Raw genomic sequence first — 21223 nt, forward strand, 5'->3', positions numbered from 1 at the left:
TTATTCTCCTCTGTTGTTTATCAGTTTTCACAATGAAAAACAGTCGGCTTGCATACAAAAGTACATGTAGAAAATGAGAATGCACCTTTTTGAGGTAGGCTGCCAGTTCAACTGTCCCAAATCCCTCCTGCTTAAACAGCAGTCATTAAAGCTCTCAAATGAAATAAAGAATATCAAAAGGCATAGATGAATGGGCCAGTTAGACTACGAATAAAATAATCAAAATGTTGCATTTGGCCCATGGGCTGCCAGGTCTGGCGTAGATAATAGGCTTTTGTAGAGCTTATTGTATTTATACCCAAAAGCTTTTGTGCTTTGACTGAAAGAACTAAAGACTTATCACTGACAGCTGAGTCAGGTGAGCAGGAATCAATCTTATCAAAACATCTATATTATCACACCCCTTCTTGCCAGTTGTTAATATTATTTGAATCTTCCAATTAATGATGCAGAGCAATCTGATGGGCAGAGGGGGCATAAGCATAGTAGCAGCGCTAAAATACATGATCTATAGCTTTTAGTGCCGCAGAGAAGGGGGGAGTAAGTACCTCATAAAAGCCCCGGTGCAGGACTCTGCTAGCATTACTCACTCTGCCAACTGCTGTGAATCACTCCTGGCCCCCTTCTTAAAGCCCACCTCTAATCGTTCAGCTCTCTCCTTTACAGCACACACGCTCACACACACGCACACACAACACACATTCTGACTTATGTCTCAACACCTGGAAGTCATTATTTGTCTCTTAAATTGTAACCTGATTCACTGACATATTGGTGAAATAAGACAAACAAAAAAAAATCTACACTTTACATTTTACATTTACATTTTACACCAGTGACATTTACACCACCGGAGGGTGCCACAGCCTCACACAAAGACCAATCAACTCTGTCAGCCATCTTTATTGCCTGATAGTTTATTGATTATTACAGCTGATTATTACCGTGTAATCTTGGCGTAATGTATGCATTGATCGCGGGTCGGAGGCACGAGTTAACGGCTGATTGAAAGCTGTTCAATACACAGTAATTGCTACAGTGGATGTCTTGGCAGGCGCTTGAGTTACAGTGGGACAGAACAAAGTGGGAAGTGAGGTCATTAAACCTGCAAACGGAGCACAAGACATACCAGTAGAAGTCTTGAGGATAGAAGGATGATACTGAGATTTCTTAACTTGCCTTCTTTCCATAGAATAACCCCTGACTGAAGGCTCATGTACACCCTCAGCTTTCTATAGACAGGTGCGTAGGAGGAAATATCCATAGGCCAAAATTCATTACAAGTAAGAGGACAGTGCGTGGGTGTTTTCTCTTCTCCTGCACATAGAATTACCTCTCTCTGTATTGGATGTAAATGCTGCATATTATCTGTGGTGGAAGAAGTGTTCATAGACCTTTGATTGCATGCTTGCAGTAATCTAGAAAACTGCTCCTTTACAAGTCCAAAATGTAGATTGCTCTGTAAAAGTGGGTAACACAGGATACATATTAGTAGCATACTAACTCTTTGTTATTCATATGACTTAATAATTCATATTATGGTCCAGAGAGACTTAATTTAAAGTTATTTGGACACCATTAACACTTATAATTTTTGGTTTTGTTTTGTATGAAAAGACAACATTTACCAAGATAGGGGAGCTATTCTTGTGGATCTACCACCTCATGAGGCCCCTGCTTGGCAAAGTGAGAGCATAATTCTTGCTCAATGACTTTACATCAGTAAGCAGAAATTAGGTTATTCTTAGTAAATGGCCAATAAATTGTACAAAATCATGCAGATTAAGGCATTTATTAGTGCATTAAAATGCCACTACTTCACACTGCTAGTTAAGATGTTTTTGGCAGAAAAATGTACCTATTGTATCAAAAAGACCACAATTCTTTGTATGGGTGTTTGCAGCAATATTATATATTATTGTTAAATTATTATTACAGATGCATGTATATGCATTATTCAGAGCAGAGCTAATAAATATATATATATATATATATATATATATATAGAGAGAGAGAGAGAGAGAGAGAGAGAGAGAGAGAGAGAGATAATCGTGTATCGCGATATGGCCAAAAAACATTGGTATATTACTTTAAGGACATACCATCCAGCCTTATACTCACAGTACAAGTACCTCAACCTTGTACCCTCATTTCTAATCCAGGTAGATTTTATTTTTTCACGTGCGGAATGAGCACTGGTGTGGGTGACACACTGTGCCGTTGCTCCTTATTTCTGTGATCATAGAGAAGGTCTGGAGAATGTGTCCAGCCAGGTGTCACCTTGAGAGGTACATTGACATTCTTGTCAGCCGGGGAGTTAGTGTCACTTCAGGAGAGGCTCGGCGGCTGCCTCGCTAACTAACGGGCTAGCTGGCCTGCCTCGGGGCAGCTTCTTTTTTAATCTGCCAACCCTCCCCAAAGCTCCACAGGAGTAATTACAAGTTACACCCAGGGGTGAGAAGGCCGAATGAATTGGGAATGCACCTCTTTTTCTCATTATCACATACAAATCTTTGAAATGATTCCTGAGTAGTCCTATTAGTCAGGACTGGATTTCACCCCAAAGTCAAAAGTTTAATAACAGCGGCAGGATATTGCTTGTGTCCCTCGGGTGTCCTGGAGAGTGTGATCCAAAGCAATGTGTCTGGACAGGAGCGCCACAAACTATTTCCACTAAGAGAAAGTGCTAGAAAACTTTATCACATGGTCAGGAACAGCCAGAGTCCGAAGGATGTGACTTATTGCACGTTCTCTAGTGCCTTGTCTCAGTGGAAACAGTACAATACCAAAATGGCAGGAAAGCATATCTTAAAACGGAAAATAGCAGCATGGATCTTATGCAACATCGCATTTACCTCTGCCAAATAATGGCACATTGTTTACCTTCACTGAACTAAGCTTTTTGTAGTCACATCGCACCAAGAAATGAGAGCCACGCCCTGAGTCAGCGCATCTGAAGACCTTTTCAGTTCAAAGTCATTCATCAATAGTGCGCCCCCTCAGTTATGCAGGTGACCATGGTACATCCAGTGGGTGATTCTTACAGCAGTCTGCTAACGGAGAGAGTTTGATTTTGATGTAAGTGTGACGCAGAGACTGACTGTGAAGTCACCTCGGCGCCCCGCCCACCGTGACTTGGCAGATGTGTGGCGAGGCTGAAGTGCACAACAGCTGCTTGCTCTAAATCGGGCCTCCCATTCTCCCCTCTGCCTTTGAGTTCCCGTGGAGTGCAATGTCAGCCGCGCAGGAATCATCATTCATTATCCTGATACGTATCCACCTAGCACGCCTCGCTCCTTCACACTTTAATCTTCATTATGACGCTCCCTCTCTTTGTAGAGGTGGGTCCAAATTTTACTCCCTTTGTGTACGCCAAGTTGTTTTTTTTTTATGCTTAGCTTTGGTGTAAAGTGTAAGTCTGTGTTTTACACAGTTTGTTGTGTTTATTAATAAACCTCAAAAGATATTTTTGAGCTGAAGGGAAGGCACAGAGGCATCTTCTCTGCTTACAGAGAGTATAAATACCACCTTAAGCTCCTTCTGGAAATGAGACTACTGTAGTTTCAGGAGACAAACGGGGGTGTAGGGAAGAAGATCTGCAGTGACCCACTTCCTCCTGGACCTTTTTTATGCCATTTATGGTCACAATACATTATACACAGGATTACTGTTGTTAGACAAGGTGCAAAACATTAGGGATGCTTGCAGTTTTTGTAAACCTGAAAAAAGAACATGTTGATGTCTTTACCACCTCTGCACCTCAAGAACACATAGTATAGAGAAGAATGAAGTGATTTTGTACGTAGCTCCCTGTGTGCAGAAGTCTCACGGTATGATGTGGCATCATTATTGATTCAGCGGCCCACTCCTCCAGTGTATCCAGCTGTTATGTTATTGACTTGACTGGAGAAACAGATTGGCTTCAAACAAGCGGTGACATGCAATCTTTCCCGCTTCTCGGAGTGCTCAGTGCTCTCGCCCTCATCGCATTTGTGGTGATCCAGTGAGTCACTCTGCCCCCTTTTGAGGATGTATATCACTCAGGGGGGGTTTTACAGCTATTCACACCCAAAAGGTGCAGCACTAACATGGGTTGCTCCTCATGCTTTCTGTCTGGTAACCAGTTGTAGTAAGAGTACAAAATGACCCAGAATCTCATTCACAACATTTGAATATTATCTATTTAAATCTGAGTTGCTGTAGAGGCGGAAACATATCAATTTGTTTTTGTGGAAATGATTGTATTATCATGCAGATTTGACACAAGACACAACTGGATTTTAACTTAAAGGTGCAATATGTATAGTTGTAATTGAAAACATACAAAAATGAAACAAAATCATCAAGCAGATGTGAAGAAACTACAGTTTTTACATCATGGCGTTGGCAAACATGACTTGGGAATAACTAGAAGGGTTTTCAGAATCGGCTGTGCTGGCCACATGTGTACGCATACAAGGAATTTGACTTTGATGTACATTGCTGTCAGTGTATTTCACAGAAATAGAAATACAGTATGAAACAAGGACAACCAGAAAATTAGATTCAAGTTAGAGAATAAAGGAAGCTGAATAGTACAGCTGTACAGTAGCATGTGTGAGGGAAGGAGGTGTATAAATAGAAAATTAAAAGTACTAATGGCCAACACCATAAAAGGAGTACATGTCAACTGTCTTGCATGTCATAAATAGTACAAGTAATGCAAAGAAGCATCAGAGGCAGTGCAGATCAATTAAGAATAAAAATTGCATAAAAAGGATTTCCATACCATTACAAGACTCGGTCGCACCACCGTAACATTTTTGTTTTGCTCTGTAAAAAGGCTGTTTCTGCATTATTATGCTAGTGTGTTGTATTATTGTATTAATGGGATAAAATGGTCTTAAAATGAGATTACTGTTGTTTATCGCAAATGTTTCTGGGACAATATACAGTCCAACAAAAGAAGTTATAGCATATATTAGATTCCTACTTTGCCTGTGTTTTTCTTTGTCTGCAGTTTTTGCAGTTTACAACCATGCTGAGGAAAAATACAGTAAGATGATATTCATGACAAAACATCGAATGGATCGGGCCTTGATTGAGGATAAGCAGGGTAATAGAATTCACACGCATGCACACATAAATCCCAAAAATCATGGCATTGGGTTTGACTGATCGCCGGCCATTAATCTTCCTTGCGTATCAGCTCCAGTTAGCCTCTGTTTACATTGATCTGTGACCAGAGGAGGTATTGGCTGATTCAGATTCTGAACTGCACTGTATGTATGTGTGTGTGTGTGCGTGTGTGTGCTTTGAAAGGAGAGGGAAGAATCAAACATCATCAAACATGATAAGCCTCTGGTTTTTTTTTTATTTTTATTTTTTTATCTCCGCCTGAATCCTCGCCTCAGTCATCCTCTTGCTTGGTACAGATTTTGAGCCTTTTTGGAGGAACCTTGATGAGTTTCCACAGCATCCTCTGTTTGCAGTGTGAGGGATAGCCCGTGATCCAGAGAGTGAGCAGGACATCAGTATGCAGACAACGCCCTACAGTTTTGCAGTGCAGGCAGCGTGAAGCCCCTAAATCACGGCGGAATATGCAGGAGGGAGAATTCATAACAAAATCTGTCACTTCCTGTTTGCGTCTGATACATCACCACAGCCTTGTTAATATTGTCCAAATTCCGCCAGAGGATTGAAAGGGAGGGGGTAGCAAGGGGATTTATTGTAAGTGTGGGTTTCTCCCCCCTACCCCCCTCTTTGCTGTGTCTGGGCCGGAGGTAGCCGCAGTGTGAAGCCGTGAAGCAGCAGGAGTTTGTAACTGTCTCCTCATCGACACGGGAGATTCATCTCCTGGGCAAAGAGGCGGCGCCCGAAAGCGTGTATATCAGCAAAGTAACGACAACTGCGGCACTAACACCAGGGGGCAGCAATTAACATGAATTAATCACATTGATTTAGGCTTCATCCACCCCTCGGGTTAGAGCTCTGTCTTTCTCTGCTACACAATGAGACACTCAAACCTGTTTTTCATACGTGACAGTGGTTCTGTCCAGGATAGTGGGCTAATGACGGCATCTTATCGTACGTCTCCACGCGATGGAGGATGAGGTGAGGTCAGAACAGGCCAGATGATGGAGAAAAAGAATTGGCACTTATGCACCACGTCATGAAAATGATCATAATTAAAAGAGAGGAATAATCACATCAAGGCAAATTATATCACCTATGATACTGACTTTGAGATCTGTGCAGTTGGTCGTGTCCTCTCCGTGGCCCCATGACAGGACCATATCATGCTCAAAGGTTCAGCACACATGTCCATATTTAACCACTAAGGGGCACTGCAGCTTAAGCAGAGTCCTGTGGAGCAGAAGAACCCGGCTGAACCTTCATGGAGACGAGGACCGGGCCGTGACAGCGTCAGATGCCTCCAGTGCCAGCCCCTAAAAAGTTACCCAGGATGGACCAAACCTGCTGAGCTGTTTTCTCTCCCTCCTCTCAACACTCTCTCTACCGCAATACGACTTTTTCCAACCCAACTCCTGAAGAAACTTCTTTACATCCCCTGCTATCCTCCTCACTTGTCGGCTCTCCTCCCCTCACTCCCTCTCTCTCTCCCTCCCTCCCTCCCTCTGTCTTTCCCCCTTTTCTTAGAGGCATCAGGTCCAATCCAGCTGTAGTCAATCTAATCCCTCTAATTCAGTTAATCTAATTTTCTGGATATGGTCACACTTCTGATCTCCACTACTGGTCCTCTACAATCTGTTTCTCCCTCTCTCTGGTTTTCTGCCCAAATCCCTCAGAGCCTGCACTTTCTCCACTTCCCCTCAAACATTACTCATAGAAAACTGACTGACTGATTGGCACTAATTTGATCTTGTGAGACTTCAAAGTACACATAATTTTTAAGGAAGGAACTCTTCTGTGCATTGATTGCACTGTGGTACATTGACATTCAGGTTGTGCTGTGCGTAACTTCCCCTCTTGGTGATTTGCAACCAGCTTCGGATGATTCATCCCCGTGCCATTCTTTGTTTGCTGACGATAACTGATTAAATCAAATCACTGTCAGCCGCAGTTGACGCCACGGAGGTCGTGATTCATGTAATTATTTAAATCTGGCCAAACTGCGCTCAAGGATACAGTAATATACAAGACTGTATATTTAAGCTTGGAAATTCAACGTCAAGTTAGACGTTTTTTTATGGAGGGAGGGAGTCCTGCAACCTTCAGAGTCATCGATGTTCCATTTGGTTTGCTGTGTTCGTCCTGACTGGCTTGAACAAACCTAAATCTTGCCTTTTCCATGAAGCCTAACAGCCCTTACTCTCCACGCTTGCAATAATATGAACTATATGGGTTTCTAGCAGACCCGTCCCTCATTCAGTATTCATTAGAAGCTGCCACTGTGCAGTACATGCGTGTGTGAGGGATTACCAAGGTCTATTAGCAGATAAGAGGGACTTTCTTGGTGGAAATCGCTGGAGATAGGGTATGTAGGTTAAACATTATGTGTCCCAACACTTGCTTTTTGATCACATGCACGGATAAGCGCTGTGTTTTATTTGAATCTTGCGGGCCCGTTCCAAACAGCATCACAAAAACAATTTGTTGCATTGTGCTTCTCTGCTGCCACGCCACGCTTTTGTCTCCCCCCCCCGTTTTACTCGCCATCGCTCGTCTATCTGCGGCTCCCGGCTGCAGTGATTGTCAAAAGAATGAAAGCATTTTATCCACATGAAAACTCATCTTCTTTGCAACGTCCTCCGTTAACCTGTTGTCATGTGAAAGTAAACAAAAAAATCCAGTTTTTGTAGAGGGGAGGTGGGGGGCAGGAATGGTGTTTGTCTCAGAGAGAGGATTAGGGCCAGGCCATCCAGACATACACAGGAACTGTTGGGGGCAAAAGTGGGCCGGGTGGGACACACCCATGTCTCATGCCTCACCGTCTGGGCGTGTTTGTCCTGCCTGACAGCTGCGATGGGAATAAGCGCATAATATTCTTATACGTGTCTGTCTTTTTTCTCCTTCTGTCACTTTCTATTTTTCTCTCACCGTCTCTTTGGGACCCATCTTTTGATCCCTGCCCCCCTAGCCTCCTCTTCCTTCAGCTGTCCGTTCCCCCTCGCCACCCCGTGGCCCACTTGTGGATTTATAGGTCAACTGTCGGACGATTCCAGGTCCGTCTTCTTTAATCCGCTCCCAGCGGGTGTCAGGAAAATGAGTTACCTGCCACAGCTCAGTTTGCAGAAATACAGTAAGGTACTGCCCGCTGGACGCTGTAAAGACGGACTGCAGGAGAGTAATTTGTGCGGCTCCGAGTTTCTGAATGTCATGAATAGTAAGAGGGAGATATCTAAAGAAGTGGTGAGTGAATAAGTGAACGGTGGGGAGGCTTATATCCCTAAATTGTTTAATTTGTGTGGGCTGATGTGTCCTCTCAGTGGCCTTCTGTGTGTAACAGCAGTTGAGACAAATCATGGCGTGCTAATCTCTCTGGGACAGATAAGACGTGTCAAAAAACCTTAAGTTGAGTTTGTTTATTAGTCCTTTTTCTCTTTCTTGTTACTTTTTCTTGTCTGTCTGTTTAACTTTCTTGTCTATCCCCTTTTTCCCTCGGCTCTGGCGCCGTCCTCAGATGCCTTTCTCGTCTTCGATCTATCCTCTTCCCCCCAGTGAAATATGGACGTGTTCGGGGTTGACTGCAATGCAGCTGAAACAACAGCAATGGTTTCACTCCCAGATCAGACAAAAGGGAGGGTAGCCTGTCACCCAGGCCTGCGTGGAGGTTTTAAAGGGCCCCCTTTTTTTGATTTCAGGATCTGGATTGGGCTGGGTCATTGGAGGTGGCGGGTCGCGTGGCCCGGGCCTACAGATCCTCAAAGATGTGGAGAAAGAGAGACATGTCGCTCCTGTCTCAGCGTGGGTACACAACCACTACAGAGAGACAGAGATAAAACAAGAGATGAAAGGAAAACAGACAGAGAAATGCAGACTGAGACATAAAAAGAAACTAGAAAATAAGAAAATGTTGAGAAAAGTTAATGCAACTCAAAAAGTATAAGCCTTCAGTGCACTTTCAAGTTGGACCAGTTGAGAGATAATTTATTTAATAACGATTTACATCATGGCCTAAAATGTAAAGTGTAATCTTTCTCAATTTATAGTGTAGTTATTGAATTCAGTGTGTCAATGCTGTAATTATGTTGTTTGGGGAAATTGGTTAGTGGACAGGTACAGATGATAACATCTTGAGAGGGGATCCAACTGTCAACGTGTTGACATTTCAATCCATCAGTATTCAGAAGTCAGTAGAAATATAGTGCATTGAGCACAGTGAGTACACAGTACTCTTAGGCCGGACCAAAACCTTTCCTCAAAATTGGACTTCATTTTGATCTCGACTACGGTAAATGCCTGTAAAGTTCTTTGCCTGCATCAAAACAGACCTCAGACTCCATTCAGACAAATGTTGGAGCAAAAAGCAAGTTTTAATGAAAGGCTGATCAAAAAAGAGGCAGGTGGCAATATCAAAATTAAGATATATGATGAGCTGTGGGTACAGAACATCTCTCCAGTGTCCCCCATGGAAGACGGACCCAGCTGTCACCTTATCAGCTTACACTGATGGAGGACCCTTGTTGGAAGCCTGTGTACAACTCTCAGTGGTAGTCATTGTCACATTATAATCGGTACCCATTAGTAATATTTCATGTGTATGTAGGTGCCTGGTAGTTGGAAAAAAAAAGGCACATTATATATTCTTTGTAAGTACCAACATTGTTTCTACCTTATTCCCCAAATTTTCATCTCGTTTACTTGCACCTAGATCTATGCACAGTATCACTGTGTACTGTACTGGTACAAAACATGTCAGTTCTGAGCTGGGATCCAAAATGTGTATATATTTCCAGCTGCCTCACACTGACCTGAGTGCCTCTCAGTGTCGACTCAGCGTCCTGTGCTCTGCGCAACCAAGCCGGACAGGTGTTTTCCTTTCTGCATTATCCTTTTGTCCAGCGTGGCTCTCACACCTCAGCCAGGGCCCCACGCCAGCACAGCAGGTGAATCAGTGTCATCCAATGCCCACCGTGCGTCAGTGAGGTAAATATAACACTGACTTTGGGGCTTTGGAGTTAATTTAAATGCCATGCGGAGTGTTCCGTCTTCTATACGCAGATTTACATACAGAGGGTGGAAAGAGGGGGGTGGGACTGACAGGACAACGAGGCATGCGTGAACATGTGCTGTGTTGGTGTGACTTGTCTTCACATATTTAAAGGGGCACAGTGCAAATGTTTGTAGACAAAACAACACAGTGAACAGCAAACATCTCAAAAACATATATCAAGGCAACAGAAGGAGAGGTAATACACTGGCCCTCAGTAGAATTTCAGCACATTCACCACACATTGCTTGTGGCTCAGTATCACTGCCTGTGATTATGAATCAAAATGTAATGTATTCAGGGTCATATTTGCTCTATCCATCTATCTGTCTTTTAACAGGGTTTTAGGGTCTGATGAAGCATGCTCTCACACAGTGTCCTGCCCACAACACTATCTGATTGGTAACATGTCCATTTGATAGCCTATAAACAGCAGTAACACAAGTATAAAGTAGCAGAAAATGGAAATACTGGATTAAAGTACCCAAAAATTGTACTGAAGAACAGTACGCAAGCAAATTGTACCTTATGATTTATTGCATCCCTGGTAGTTTGAAAATTTAGACACAAAGAGTTAATTTTTTTTACTGCAAATTGAATATCGGTCTCTAATATCGGTTCCCAGTCTCCTCTATTTCTACTAATTGGTCTCAGCATCGGCCTTGAAAAAGAAATTTCGGTCAACTCCCTAGTACATAAGCCTTCTTATGTTAAGTATTGTGGTGTCAAACATGGTATCAAATATCAATATTTTCAAGCTATTAAATTGAAGTTAGAAAAAGAAAAGAGTGAAGGAACTTCAACTCGATTCAAACATTTAGACGGGCCCCTACTTGCGGAATCCAACGGTGTCCCGTCTCGGTGATCAGCTGTCTGTCAGCGCCCTGCTGCCTATCAGCCCGGGTTGACAGACAATTAGCAGCAGCAGAAATGGCTTTCGAAGCGAGGCCCCGTTCCCCCTGAATTCCCTTGTCACAGCTCATTGCGAGCAGACAGTGACTGCAGGAGCACTGCGAGCGGGATAGCGGGGCAGTTGCACCATGCATTCATATTTCAACAGCCACTTGGGCTGAGACTGACTTGTGGAGGAGCACTCTGAGGCGCATGTACACACACTAAGAAATGCATCAGACAAACACACACAATTTCACTTTAGAGTCTGTGTGTGTTCAGCGTAGTTGTTTTTCTTAGCTACTTGATGAAAGGAAGAAAAGATAAGGCTGAAAGTCATCTTCAGGGTCGAGATGCACTCTGCCACAGCATGCCTAAAAACTACTCACTTATTCAATGCACAGAAGCAATTAGGGAGAAAATGAAATTGCTGCATTCGTGTGTAGAGTTGATGTTTATTGCTCTGGCTGTGGAACTAATTATTTTGGAGTGCTGGCACCTTCACAGCCAGGAAAAACTCCCAGACGTCTTCGGGAAAATAATTATTTCTCTCACATTATTATCGGCGAACTTGTACGTTAATGTGTTTCCTGGGTTGTCTTTGGTAAGCCAAAGACTAAATGGATGGTGGTCGGAGTCTCCTCAGGTAAACCTGTAGCGAGGATTAGCATCACTGCAGCTGACATTTGAGCCTTTTACTTTAATTAACCATCACTCATGTGTTACTGGAAATGAGCGCGAGCGAAACTCACAGAGAGATGTGACTCATGCATGTCGGATAATTGTGAATGTGCCTGTGGTGCTCATCAGTTTAAACAACTCATTTGCAGTCAGGTTCAGGATAGTGGATTAAGTTCAGCAGAAACCATGCTCCGTTAACCATCACTTTAAGGGCCCTCAGACACTGGAGGGTTATGTTAGGAATAAGGCTGCAGAATTAATCGTGAATTGATCAAAACTGTAACATTGTTAGGTTAAATATCTGTAGTGCTACAGAGAAGCTCTGACCTACAAATCTTGTTCTCCAGATAAATGATAAATGTAACTAAACAGGTTTGTTTCAGACCACCAGAAATGTCACTTTATCATGACATTATCATGAATGAATTTTTTTTTACTGAAAATAAAATCTGTGATGCACAGTTCCAGCTAATCTTGATTGAAATCGCAGCATCTGTCAAAATAATTGTGTAATAACATGATCTTTTTGCCTGTATGTCACAGCCCTAGTTGGGAGTAGCGATTGGATTTTGTTTCACCTACAGGGAAACTGTTTTCATACTTCGAAAGAGAAAGTTAATTAAGCTTATTGTAGGCTTTTCTTTTGTAATGTTAAAAATGTACTTTCCATTAGCATAATTTATTCCCATTAACCTAAAACCAACCTCACATTTATGGCCCATTAAAATCCAATGGACAAAACAATTGATGTAGCATTTTTCTCATTCACTTTCTATTGTCCCTTATTTTTATAACCAATCAAAGCTCAATTTACACATTCCATAACCAAAAAGGAACATGGAGAAGAAAAATCTGGTTTTGGCTTTGCTTTACTCAGACCATAACGTTGTTTCCAGAACTTTGCCTTAATCCTGATCTCAGCTCCACACCTGCAAAGTTTTGTGACTGCATCGTGCTCGAACGTGACGCTGACAAAATCTGTCTACAGGCAGACATACAGACACCAAAACAAAAGCTTCTGTGTTAATTTCTGCCATGAAAACATGTCTCCAGGAAAACATCCAGAAAATTGAAAAAACAGCACCAGCTGGTGCCATCATGGCTTTTAACTAATGCCTATGCTACCATGAGAAAAAAGAAATAATCAAGAACGAAACACAATAATTGACAATCAACTAAGGGAACCCATTACCCATTGAAACTAAAATAGTGATACTAGTAGAATTAAAAAGATTGATTGTCATGATAGTTTAGGTTATGTACTGGCCATTAAGGTTATATTTCTTACATAAAAATACGATATTTGAAGAAGAAAGAAGGTACATTTTCAGCTGTAAGTACATTTGTGAATGTGACACTAATTCGATAACATACATATATGGTTAATTTACAGTCATAACCAGTCACATATGAGAAATAGATTTATTTACTTTATCTGAGGTTATGTCAAATGGCCGACAAACACACATTTTAGACCTATTGTATTTTGAAGTATAAAGGAGTTTCCGAGTCCTTGATGAGAGCAGCATTTATTATTTGACTTGGAGATCGAACACCTTATGGTAGGCAGTAAATCTTCACACCAGCTGTCTTGTTCATGGTAATCTTAAGTGTAACACAGTGAGTGGTCACTTGCAAATGGCCTTTGTGTGTGTGCTGTAAGTTCCCCGGTCACGATTCCGAGAGACCTGGGAAACGATTCACGTCTCCGGATACAGCCCAATTAGTGTGTCTTTGTTTGCAAGAATGTGTGAGCGCACCGTTGTATAGTGTGTATGCTGTGTGTACTCAAGAGGTGTAGGTAGGTGTATGAGCCCTAATGAGGACAGCTCTCCCAGGTGCAGCTTCTTGTTAAAAAAAGGGCACTGTAGAGCTTTAGCTTATGATGTAGAAAAGGGCATGTGTGCAGTACATGGCTGTCTCTGCATTAAGAAGCAAATACATGAAAAGTTGATTCCAACATAAATTATATATAACCTAACATTTTTCACATGTGTTTAACTAAATAAGTTATATACACACTCAATGAGATTGAGAGCTTTGTGTGTTTTAATGTAATGAATGAAATGAGGTATTCTAGAAATACACACGTGCGGTACATTTAAATGGTTTGATTCTATTAATCTGTCTCAATTCTGACTTGTGTTGACAGCTGTTAGTGTGTGCATGTGCGTGCATTTACTGCATAAATGTGTACGCATGTTGCACTCCAGGAGGTACAGGTAGATGAGCTTACAGTGAATGTCCCCCGCTGAGAAAATCACATGGAAGGCACTGTTTGAGCGAATGCTTAATGACACGCCAGTGGACCCAGTAGGGAAGCAGAGCTCTGCAGAGGAAACCGGTGTCATGTGTAAATCGCAAGGGGTCGCAGATTTAAAGCTGACCTCTCCGCTCTTTGACCCGTTGTGTCTATGAGTCGGCAGAGTTGGATAGTGTGCACTCAGCATCCCACGGCTACAGAGGGAGCTGAGGGGGCAGAAGATCTGGGAGGAGTTAGGACTTTTAAGTGCAGCTTCAGAGGTTGGAGGGTCAAAGGGAGGTGGTGGGCCTCTGAGACCTGCCTTGATGTTCCCGGCCAGTGCTCTCACACCACCTCACTTTGTGACGCAATGCGTGAATGCTCCTCTGATCAGCGGTTTCGGTGTCATGCTAGCGTTTCTACAATGCACTGCATAGATTTAGTGAAAAAAATGGACTGGGAAGACAATATAGATCATTGTATAACCAGCATTTGAATGATGGATGTTGTAGCTCTCCAACCATTTTGTATCCTTGTATCTTCAACTTCTTGTGTGCCTGCTTTGATTTATTTTGCACTCTTTTATGTTCTGTAATCAACAGTATAGTAACCTCTATCTGCAAACCTGTTATATATACAGTATAATACAGAAATCATAGCTTCCATATGTCTTGTGATTGCTGAAGTATCATGCAGATTAACACATCAGGACATTTTCCTCCGGGTCTTGGCAAGCTCCATTAACTGTTCTCTCAGTGTATCTGACATCTTGTATATTGAGCCAGTAGTTATCATAAAGCAAATGGGCATGCAGTCTCAAGGCGGACCATTACCCACATGACATTTTTCTCGAAGTGCATGGGTGTATATCAGCGAAAGCATGTTATTTACATTTGTTATTTAAGCTGCAGCGTGTCCAAGTTTCTGTAAACGTCTTAGTATTCTGCAAATGTACCGTGTTAAGGAATGTTACGTAAATGTGTCACCCTTATCAGCAACCAGCAGCTGCACTTTGACCCCACCTGCCCTCTTGAGCCATGTGGGGTCTGAAATTGTCATAGCAAAGATAAGTTGATGTGCTGGTTATTAACGCATGAACAAAGAATTTTAACTAAAGACTCAGTTTGTTGCTCGGCACTGTGACCACAGCCACTTTAATTTGTGTCCACACTGCAACCCGATGACCATAATATGTGCCATGGCCCCCTGAGTCGCAGGTGTCTCTCTTGGTCTGTTTATCTGTATGTCTTCCACTCAATGAACCTGTCACTCTTCACCGATGGCGGCTTCACCCTTGACCCTGACCCCGGACCGAATGTCACGTCAGAGCTGTCTGCCATTTTTAAAAGCCAGCACATGTTGCCCCTTGTCCAGCTTGAATTTCTTTCTTCTTCTTTGGACTCAGCTGGTCTTGATAGATAAAGGGATATTATTCAGCTTGTCCACACCACCTACATATTTTTTATAGATATTTGCTTTTTCCTTAGGGCAATAGTCTATTTAGTCAATCTTTTATTTGAGCTTTGTGATATTCTTTGAAGGAAAAGATTTGCATTTGTCATGTGCTGCTAGTAATCTCAGTGTTCAGGATGTTTTTTTTTCTGTTTACAGGTAAATTCTTAAGCAGGACTGAGGTGAATTTAAACAACAGTCTCAAAATGACCTCAGATTGTATTCTGAATTCTGAAATGTTGCCACCCTTCATTGTCTCTTCCTCCCTCCATTGCACCCCTGACAAAGTGTCAGTCCCTCCTGCATCTCTATTAGCCTCACCCCTCCCTTCCACCATTCCTCCATCCCTCCCCCCTTCACCTCCCCAGCCCCCTGGAGAGGAGCGATACTGCTGATGCATCACCAACCAAGATAATTTGTTTAAATGACAGATTAGGAGGGTAACTCGATTTGTGTCCGATACAGTATGTAGTGTCTGTTACCAATCTAATAAAGCCAACCTCCCCGCCCCCCGTTGCTCCTTCCTCTCAGCCCCTCCCCTCATGCACACACACACACACCCTGCCCCCCTAGCCTGTATCTGCCGCAATAAGCTCCCGGGCTCAATGAGAACGAAAAGAGGCTTGTCTCTAGGGCTGTAACACGATCGCATGCGGGGGCCACCAAGGCCTCCGCATTAATTGAATCGCGAGGCCGGGAAGCTGCGAGGTTTTGGCGAGGCGCTCATTGACTCATTGATCGGCGCAGAGGGGCCGCAGAAATATGCCTTGCAGTCGCAGCCAATCAATCAAACAATTAAGCCTAGTCTCTGTAGCTGACTGTGGTCCATTTAAGTCTAACCTCCCAGCCCCCGGTGCTGCACATTCCAAATTAATTGCTTCTCGCCACAGAATGGGCCCACCAGCTTCCCTCGTCTCCTCCGGTCCCCCGTCTGTACCTGGGGAATAGGTAACTGTGAGTCTGCATTTTGCACAATTCCCGTCTCTATAAAAGCATCTGTGTAAACTGTGATGTTACACAATCCCTGCTCTACAGTGTGAGTGTGTGTGTGTGTGTGTGTGTGTCTGCAGAGGGGGATGCTCAGTGCCACCTGCTTTCTGTTCTTGAAAACCCAGGCACGTTTTTATCGGATTTTGGTACAACGAGGAATAGTCATGTCAGCTTCTGCCGCTATCTAGGAAACCGCCAGAGTTTAGGAGATAGGGCGAAGTGTTTCTGCTTGTTGCACCCAACAGGGAGGAGGAGGAGGAGGAGGAGGAGGCGGGGGCCCCTCCTCCTCCCATCTCCTCCACCATCTTCTCCTTGCCCGTTTCCTCTTCCTCCTCTCCCCTCCTTCCAGTCTTACAGGGCAGTGAAACCATGTCCTACAACAGCGGCAGGAGGATTATTCCTCGTTCATAGCTTCGTGACTGGAATCCACAGCCGCCCTCCTCTCACCATATGGCATTATCAATTTTGTTCACTATGGCAGAGCCTGTCACCTTAAGACTGCGCCTCCCTGGCATGCCGCCCTAGCTAGCATCTGTCAGGGGGGACTAGTGGGGGTTTAATGTCTCTGTCTCGCTTACACTCTGCCTCTCTCATTCTTCCTCCCACTTTTCCTCCTCATATCGCAGACTTCGCTTTCACCACCATTATTTTGGGGTGTAACATGTAGAAGGACTCAGGATTCTGATCTCAAATCTTCAATACCCACACCCTCGTACTTCTGCCCTGTGTAGCAGAGATCGCCATGGTTATTGGCGTAATACAATAAATCCACGGTGTCTCTTTTTTTTTTTTAGGAATGTGTCTTTAATCTTTCCGAATGGCCACCTGGCCTGATTTGTGACCTTGAGGATGTGTGTCTGAAGCTGTGAGGGGCGGTAGGATGTCACAAACACACACAGGCATGCTCACACACACGTGCACACACATGCTCACACATACATCCAGGCATATGACAAGTAGTGCATCTGTCGCAGGGATGTCCTTGGGCTATAAACAAACACACACACAGAGTCAGAGAAGTGAAGGACCTGGGATGTCACCAAATAAAGATTGAAGGTGTTGAGGAGTAATTCTGTCATCCAGGAGGCGTCTGACGTAAACAGCCGCAGACAGACGGTCAGACTCCTGGTCTGAGTGTCTGCACACAGTGAGTCGAACACATTACATTAAATATTTTAGCTTTAAGCTGATGGTTCTGTCCACAGCGGTGTATAATGAATACGTAATGAGTTTAAATTCCCAGACTCAGAATACAGACTAGTTTACACAGTGTCCTGTGTAGTATATATAAGGGTGTGAGTGTGTCTGTGTGCTGTTTATATATCACCATGCCACCATGTTTCTGTGTTCATACAGCTTATTTATTTTTGATTTAACTGGGATTTACGTATGCATGAGGTTGTGAATAACATGATTTAGAGAGTTTAGCAATGTTTCCCTTGAGGTGGTCGCTTTCCAAGCTTTGAACCATGTGTCCTTGGATGAGTGTGTGCACTCCTGCCTCTGTTGCATGCGCTCCCTTTAATGTCAAGTGTGTCTTTTTTTGTATTATACAGGCCTGATAAGTGTTGTATAGGATTATATGAGATGTCGACCTCATCTGCATCGTTTCCTCTATAGGTAAGACATATTTTCGTGTGTGTTTGTGGTGGAGTTGTGGGGAATTAGTGTATATATGACGTATGCTAATGTAGATGTTTTGTAGAAAATATCTTTCCAAGTACAACATAGATGAAATCCAGGGTAAATTACTGTTCACTATTTCACAGTGGAATACTGTATTCAGTCCAAAAATAAAGCACACTGGAAGTTATTGAGAAAATCACAGTAATCAAGTGCTGCTATAAAGAATAACAGGAAATAATTTTGTCCTGAAAAAAATCACAGTATCCAACAATGTACTGTACTGTACAATTGCAGTTAAAAATAGTAAACGGCTCAGACATGATGAGGAAAAAATATGTAATACATTTTTTGTAATACATTTCGTGATGCACACATTTGGAATGCACTCCACCATTGAATTGCACCACAACATTTTTGTACAGAAACAACAGCCTTTATCCAACAGAGCACAATATTCTCCCGAGCAGCAAAAGTCAATAGGCGGAATGACCTCTCGTGTTTGATATTTGAAATATGACCTTCTTGGAGACCGAGAAAGGATGCATGTAGGGTCTAGTTCTACTGCAATAACACACAGTTCATCCACAATACAAGACTTGCAGCCTTGTAGCTGCGTACATGACCAGAGTGAACACTGATTATTTTGAATAATGTACCATTGTATTTCGCAAAACAGACATTTCTTGAAATAAAATGCAATAGCTCTATTATTATTATATTCATGAATATGCTCTGCATAATGTTTTACTGATCAAATGATTCTCAAAAATAGTGAAAACAGTGAAACAAAATCAGGTCCAAGGCCGGTGGAAAAATCTCACAAATAATGAAATAACCATGAGACAGCTGAACTGAATTAGATCCTTGAACCTGATGCCCGGGTGTAAGCAGAGTAGCTCTGGTCTCTTTCTTGTATGTTTCGGATGGAGTTTTATTTTTTTTTCACACCCTGCAGCTTTGGTTGTTAAAAGTCTCCAGCTGAGAGAGAGAGAGAGAGAGAGAGAGAGAAAGAGAGAGAGAGAGAGAGAGAGAGACAGAGAGAGAGACAGAGAAAGAAAAACAGGAGGCATGGTTCAACTTCTTGACTTTCAAACTGCACCAAGCCTACCTTAAGAATAATTTAAGTTGAACTATTATGCAAAAAAATTCACAAGAACAAACAACAAAAAACAACAACCACCTTGTCCCCTCCCTTACCAAGAAATCGCCAGATTGTATGAAATACATTACAGCAGTGTAGGAACACTGAACATGAATATTGTATTAAGCCGATTACAAAATATTGAATAGAATACTTAGGAGCCAGGACAACTGATCCACAGTCACCAAGAGACATCAACAATAAATGAACAAAGATACAGATTGTTCTAGCATGGGGTAGTCAAGTTCCTCAAGACACAGACCTGAATAAATGCACAAGCCATTCTTAAGTAGAACATATGCTCCATACTGAAATCATCCCAGGCATGGCGGTGGCTTATTTTAGCTGGGCAGCATTGATCTCATGCCAAGTTGTTTTTAGCAGGAGGATGTGTCCTTTATCTGTCCCTTTTTGGAGATGCTGATTCTTATGTTTTGATATTTGCAATGAGAAGGGGCAAAAAGGGCTTCTGAACAGGCTGAGGGGACCCTCAAACACAACTACCTGGGCTCCAGAATTATACCGCTACAAAAAGACGAGCATAGTTTGTCATCAGCAGACCCTGAACCAACCTGTAAATCATCCCCGCTTTGTTTGATGTGATTATACATACTCTACTCCAACAGAGAAATCTCTTTCTATTTGCGGCTTCCTGGTCACGCAGATGTGTTAACATCGTTTTTCCTCTTAACTTCCATTCAATCGATCACTGAAAGACACTGATTTGCTGAATTGGTCTTTTATCCTGGATGTCTTGACTACATCAGTTGTACAATGGGGGGGCGGGGGGGGAGTTGGGATGAAAGCCAGCTGGCAGAGGCAGCAAACACTGGCGAGACGGACTCAATAGGAAAAAGCGGCGTTCATGTTATGTCCTCTCAATTTGTCTTTTTTTATTCTTCTCTTAGCTTCCAGAAATTTCCGACTGAATTGTGTGCACGCTCTCTCAAAGCGTTCACCCTTTCTTTTTTATTTTTGTGCTACAGAGCCATGACAAGAAAATGGGAGCTGCTAATGACTATCACACTTTCCAATCTCCAATTAGCTAAAGAGAGGGGCTGGTTAATTACTTCTTATAATGTTCAGCAGCCAGTCCTTCAGGCTCCGAGATACATTATGTTGCACGGGGAGGGTGATTCTGTCGGCTAATGTTTCTACATCCCTTGTGCAGCCCACAGAAACAGCTCAGTCTGGACCTATTTTATTTCCCTTCTACAGCAACAAATCGGGTAGTTTAAAGTAACACCTACACATGTGAATGCTATTATTATACATGCATAAAAGTCACATAATTAGCCACCTATGGACTTTAAATTTTCCTCACGGCTGCCTTTATTTTGTGCAAATTAGCGGCTTTGAAAGCTACTCTAGCTACTTCCGACAGTGTCTCACCCCTCACACAAACAGCTCTGTATCAGCTAACTTGTTAAGTAGCTGTCCGTTTCCATGTTTTGTGTCAGGGACAAAAACAAAGACCACAACTGCAGCACAAGTTTGGGGAAAGTCAGGAAGGAAGACGCATCCAATTATTCTGGAAGGTAGACGAGGGTGTAAACATTTTGGCAAGCTACAATAATTATGACTGCCTGACTCATCTCAACACTCCACTGGAAGCTGACAGATGCATTTTGATGACTGATGGTTGTGTGTGCACGCGCGTGTGTGTATACTGAATGTAAGCTTGTGTGCGTTTGTGTGAAGAGAGAGTGGGAGCAAAAGAGGACGAGGGAGAGTAGCATGTCCCATCTTTAGTTTAGGCCCTGTCAGTGCTGACTGCTGACAGCGGGCAGGAGCCCTGTGAAAAGCTGCTGAGGAATCCCACAGGGATCCTATTAGGGACACTTCATCTGGGTGCTGAGGCTGCACTGCAGTCCAACACACACACACACACACACACACACACACACACACACACACACACACACACACACACACAAACATGCACACATATGCACAGATATTATACTCAGGATTCGAAGGAGAAGTGCTATCATTTTCAACGATCATACCCAACTTGTCTGTGTATACTCAGCTTCTGACTACTGAT

General features: G+C 42.9%; 1 protein-coding gene across 4 annotated transcripts in view; it reads left to right on the top strand.

Moving 5' to 3' along the window:
• Window positions 1-21223, top strand: part of stxbp6 (syntaxin binding protein 6 (amisyn)) — a 150848-nt gene that overhangs the window by 61070 nt on the left and 68555 nt on the right. The gene's annotated exons all lie outside the window — the stretch shown is intronic.

The sequence above is a fragment of the Acanthopagrus latus genome, chromosome 16 (genome assembly GCF_904848185.1).
Source record: "Acanthopagrus latus isolate v.2019 chromosome 16, fAcaLat1.1, whole genome shotgun sequence".
NCBI lineage: Eukaryota > Metazoa > Chordata > Actinopteri > Spariformes > Sparidae > Acanthopagrus > Acanthopagrus latus.